Below are 6,026 nucleotides of genomic sequence, written 5' to 3' on the forward strand. Positions count from 1 at the left end.
TGCACCAGGGCCTTCTGCTAAGAACTGTCTGTCCCTTCAGTTGTTCACAGGGTCCTGGTCTCGTCTCAGGGACCCCGTTTTCTAGAGAACGCTGCCCCTTCACAGAGACCTCCCTGCTGGCCTGGTCTAAGCGCTCGTCACCCTAAACCCAATCATTCCTCCTCACGGTACCGTGGGGCCTTTGCAGAACTCCACTCACTTCGTAATCACAGCTGGGACTCTTCCCCGATTCGCACTAGTGGAAGGGAGGCTGCACCGGGGGGAGGGCCGTGTCTGTCTTATTCCCCAAATTACTCCAAACCCGGCAGCGTCTGTCAGGTACATGAGGCTCCTGGCTTGTTGGACAGCCTGACACTCCTTACTCGGCGTTAAGATGGATTTTCCTCAGCTGCGGGGTGGCCTCCGACTGCTGCAGCCCACGGTAACACTGAACACCCCACTGCCCTTATGGGGGGGACCCTGCTGGGGCTCTTTCTGGGCTAGCTTCGCCAAGGGGATTTGTCACATTCAAGAGACACGTGTTGAGTGAGCAGTGGGAATCAGGTCCGGAGGCCTTAAAAAGATAGAAAACAGAAGACCCCTGCCCTCACAAGAGAAAGAAGAACAGACAGCCAGTGGGAATCTGCTGGATGAGGCAGGGAGCTCGAGGCAGGGAGCTCAAAGCCGGCGCTGTGTGCCCACGAGGGGTAGGAGGTGGGAGGGACGTGCGAGAGGGAGGGGACCCACGTGTGCCCGTGGCTGACTCATGCTCATGCGTGGCAGACACCAACACAACACTGGAAAGCAATTAACCTCCAATTAAAAACAAATTAATTAAAAAAGAGAGAAACAGGAACGTAAAAAAAAAAAATGCCTACAGGGTGCCAAGAGCCCAGTCCGCAGATTCCCCCTGCACCCGAGAATTCACCCTCTTTGAGCTGAGCTGAAGTGCAGGGTCCATTCCTGGAGTCTTTCCCGCCACACCGCCGCCACACACACACACCCACCACTGCAGGGTCCTCAGAATCTGCAGTTACGGTGCACCGGAGAGGAGGAGCGGGGAGCTCGCTATACGGAGGAAACACACATGCTTTTTTCTTTACAAGGGAAAATTAGGGGGTGGCTGGTGGATCTCAGATCTCACTTCAATCATCGACCAACCAGGGGCTGAGAGTTCTGTCGGGGGCTGCAGTGCTGTTATTTTTAGGTGACAAAATTCTTAAACTAGGTGATTATTTCTCGGGGGCTGTCTATATTAGGAATAAGTATTCTAATACACTCAGAAGGCTCCAAATCATAATTAAAAGTCACAGCAGAAATCACATCCAACCCTGACAAGATTATGATAAGACTTAAATCAGACACTGATTTTGAAGGGACTGGCTAAGTATCTTCAAACATGAAATGAAAATATAGGAATGAAGAATCTAACAAGACAAAAACAGAAACCACTAGGAGGAAGTGCAAACTCTCCTATAAACTCTCCTATAAAACTAGCTAGGATCATGTGTTAAGACCATACACAAATAATCCATTTTAAAACGTTTTCCAAATAAGTGTGTGATTTCAAAGCTGCATCATAGCACTAAGAATACAAACCATTTGCCTTCATTTTCTCATTCAAAAAAGCAAACAATATCAGTGCCTTGAGATCAAGAATCGTAAGAGATCGCTAACAAGTCCAACACGGATCCTTCTCATTAGAGACCTCATTCATCAGTGTGAGAGCAAAGAAAGAGAGCCTGACGGGATTCCGTGCTTTATTCTGCATCTGCTACTGCGATCGGCTTTACTCAATAGGACCTCTCTCTTACCCATGAAAAATTCTCATTATGTACGGTTTTCTGTGTACTTCTCCCTTCATCATTAGGTGAAGGGACCTACTCCACTAGAGAGAAGATGCAAGAGGGAATTTAAGGGTAGGAAGGTTTTAGAAAGGCAAACCAGCTGAGAGTTCTGCAAGGAGCTTGAGGAGGAGGAGAGGAAACTGCACTGCTAACCTGAGACCGCTGTCCCTCTACTGTGAGGACTGGATGGTCACGGGGGACTGAAGACACAGCCACTGAGACGAGAGCAAAGGTGATAAGCCCTGGGAATGGAGTGGGAAACTGAGAGATGCTTCCTGGGCGATGCTGACTGAACAGAACAGAACTTGCCCAAAGGCTCTTCCCCAACATCAAGAACCTCAGCTACTTTTTATCTCCAGTGAAACACTTATTGTGGCAAAGTTGGCGAGGGTTTACAGAAGATCAGAATCAGAGTGGGAAGTTCGCCCATTTTTCTGCATAAACTGCAGTAAAGGAGCAAGCGCTCACTTGAAATTTCAGGGACAACACTGAAAACGCTCCTGTGAGCAAAGCATGGTTATGTTGCAAACAAAAACTACGAAATGACTCTTGTTCTAAGAACACAGTGATAAAATGAGTAAGACAGGCTTTGCTTTCGGAAAGCTTACAATCCAGCTGGGAAGACAAATGAGACAAGAGAACAGTGACGTAGGACAATGAATAATAAAGATGAAGGACAGTGTCCAGGAAGGCACATAAGAACACACAACCCAGCTCGGAGGAAATCAGGAAAGGCAAACTTAAATCCGGCAGCACTGCTATTAGTAACCAAACACACATCTGTGATAGTTTCTTCCCTGTGCTCTGTCTTGCTGTTGAGTCGCTAAGTGGTGTCTGATGACCCCATGGTAGCCCGCTGGCTTCTGTCCATGGATTTCTCCACGCAAGAATATTGAAGTAAGTTGCCATTTCCTCCTCCAGGGGAGGACCCAGGGATCTAACTCGGATCTGCTGCACTGGCAGGTGGATTCTTCACCACTGAGTCACCAGGGAAGCCCCCTCTATTACATTTTAGTGAATACAAAATTAGAAAGACATTTACAGGACTACTTGTAACCTCTGTCCCCAAATTATATTCTGTCCCCAAATTATATTTTTTCCCCCATGAGGAAATTACAGATATTATCACACATATACATTTTTCCCCCCATTCAACACAAGCACATTTCACAGAAAATGAATCTGGATAGGTGCTTTTGATGAATTTTAACTTAACCAGGAAAAAAGTATGAAAAGCAAGAGACTAAAACGAAATGCTAAGTGCTACAGGAGGATATGAATAAACCGCTATGAGAGCAAAGAGAGAAAAGGAACTGTGAGCAGGGACTGGGCCCTATCCCTCTTTGAAGTCCCAGGTCCTGACACAGCGGTTGGCATATACACAAAAATACACAATACGTGCGGTGGGAGATGGCTGAAATAAATCAGTAGATATCCCAAAGGTAACAGGTGAGGGCCCAGCCAGGGGTTACGGGATTCAATAGGCCTTTACAGGTGCCTGTAGAAGGCCTGCGGGCAGATTAAACCCCACGTGTAGCGGCATGCGCTGGGGAAAGACCTGGAAGATCTGGGAAAGGGGTGGAGTGTTGGTGGTGGAAGCCCAGGATCAGGGACGTGGGACAGAAGTGCTGAGACGCGAACCAAGGTTACGCAAGGAGCCGCAATCAGGTGGCGATGGCCCAGTGCAAAGTTCAGGACTGGGGCTTTTCATGTAAAGACAACTGGGAGGCCCAAATGGGTCACTGTGATATTAAGCAAGGGTGTGATGGCGGGGTTTTTTCTTAGTTTTTAAGGAAGGGTACTCTGGCAATGTGGAGGGTGACCAGTGGTGGCCGGGAGGCCCCTGAATTCCAGGTCCTGTCCAAGCTCCGCCGCTCCTCCGTGAACTCTGGTTGGCCCACTGATCAATCTCTGTTAACAGTTACAGTCTGCACGACTCCAGCATCTTTTAATGCAAAACCGTAGATGCCTGAATATCTGCTACAGGAAAGACTTAACCACTTATTTAATTATTACTCCTCTCATCCTGCCACCCTCTGCATTTAACAAGCCTACACGCTGTCACAAAAAAGAACTGAACCCGAGGCTATCTCCAAAGAACGGGACTCTCCACCATATTCCTCAAAGTTCTCCTTGCACCTCCAGTCCTCTGCTCAGACTTCACTGGCTTTTCAAATGTCCAGTTCAAGAGCCTCTTCCTATTTCACTGGCTCCTTCCACTTTATTTCTATCTACCTTCTTACCTTAATGATGCATACACAGATCTACAAAACACATTTGTTACAGGTAAGGAGGGTAAAAAAAAAAAAAACCTTAAAAATTCACTCATGTTTGCAAGTCACCTTATTGAATTCTTTTTGGATGGCCATGTTTAGGCCAATCTCTCAAAGCTGTTAGAAGGTAAGAGTTAAGTTTTCATTTCCCTTCAAATACACTGTCGTGCAAACATTTATTGTTACATGCACACACCTAAGGGCTCCCCATGTGGTGCTAGTGGTAAAGAACCTGCCTGCCAGAATAGGAGAGGTAAGAGATGAGGGTTCAATCCCTGGGTCAGGAAGATCTCCTGGAGGAGGGCATGGCAACTCACTCCAATATTCTTGGCTGGAGAATCCCAGGGACGGAGGAGCCTGGCGGGCTATGGTCCATGGGGTCATAAAGAGTTGGACAAAACTGAAGCAGCTGAGCACACACACATCGAACGCACATTTATCCCTCAGAGAGCTGGTGATTTAAGATCCAGCATAAACTCCCTCAAGGTTATTTAAGCCTTGCTTAAAAGCATGAGTTTCTTGAAGGCTTTTCTTGAGCTCTTTAAACAGTCACAGGTAACTAATCGTCTCAATTTTCAGAGCAGGGCGGTGGGATGAGAGTCACTGCCTATACTTTATAGAGGGAGGAACGGAATGACGGGATGAGCAGGTCTGGGAGATTCTACAAAAGCGTCTTTTCTCCAGATAGTACTCCTCCAAACTCTTCCGATCCCTTTATTATCCTGACAAAAGAGCCAGTGAACCATGTCCTCCAGCCGTTCGCCTCCCACTTATCCTATAAAAAGGAAACACACACACCACCCCGGAATGGAAACCATTACTACCCGGGAATAAAGTCTCGAGGAGGTGATGGCTGTCACTGCTGTGAGTCTCCTGAGTTATTAACACAACTGGACCACTCGAGCACAGGAGGAAAGGCGTCACCTGCTTCTCTTTTGAGGCTCCAGAGCGGCCCACAGGGCCAGGAGCTTTAAGGGGAGGAAGCAAGATACCCCCCCGGGGGGGATTCTCTACAGAGCCAACCTGTTTCCTCTTTCCCTTGAATTACACCCTAACTTGCCAAATGCTATCTCACTTATAAGAAAACACAATCAAGGATTTGAGAGGGCGGAGGCATGGGTGAGGAAGAGAATCCCTCAACTTCAGGGTTTTAAGACATACAGGTGAAGGGCTGACACAGGGGAAGAGATCAGCAACCAGCTACTTTAGACGTACCAGAGATGGGACCTTGAGCAACGGTGAGGTTCTGCTGACTACTGGGTTTCCCTGCAAGTCTAAGGCTAAATTTACAAAAGCCAAACTTTGAAAACTTTAATCAGAAGGCTTTCAACGGAGATACAACGTTTTAAAAAAATTACCTTTTTCACAAGGGTACCTTGATTCAGCGATTCCAAAGGTGCCGAAGGCCAAACAAAATCGTCTTTTAAAAAATCACAAAGTACGTGGTCTTACATTTTGAGGTTGAAAAATTAAAAAAAAAAAAAAAAGGCAAGCATAATTGAATGCACCCTGGAAGAGCTCGCAGGAAAAAAAAAAAAAAACAACTCAATCGGCTTCTTCTTTACGTAAAAGCCTAATAAGCCCTGCGTTTCAGCTGACCCTAAACAAGTACACTGCAGAAGAGGGTTTAAAAATAGCACACAGAAAACTACCGGAGGAAACAATTCCGGAAGTTGACTTATCTTCTTGAAACCGGCGGCTTTCGTTGTTCCGAGATTAAAAAAAAACAACAAACCATTCCACCCCAAATCAAATCACCCGAACGACAGTGAGAAAAAACAGGAGAAAAAAAAAAGCCACTTAAAGTTCTGATTTGCCCCTTCTCTGTAGCCTCCCCACCAGCACCACACCACCCTCCCGAGGATAATAAAATGGTAAATAACGGGCACTGGTCGCTCGGGTCCACGAGGCAGCCGCGGCGGCGGAG

The 6,026-nt window shown here is 46.9% G+C and overlaps 1 protein-coding gene across 3 annotated transcripts in view; it reads right to left on the reverse strand.

Moving 5' to 3' along the window:
- Positions 1-6,026, reverse strand: part of TPP2 (tripeptidyl peptidase II) — a 58,335-nt gene that overhangs the window by 51,786 nt on the left and 523 nt on the right. The window lies entirely within an intron of this gene.

The sequence above is a fragment of the Bison bison genome, unplaced genomic scaffold (assembly GCF_000754665.1).
Source record: "Bison bison bison isolate TAMUID 2011002044 unplaced genomic scaffold, Bison_UMD1.0 scf7180017864527, whole genome shotgun sequence".
Classification (NCBI taxonomy): Eukaryota; Metazoa; Chordata; class Mammalia; order Artiodactyla; family Bovidae; genus Bison; species Bison bison.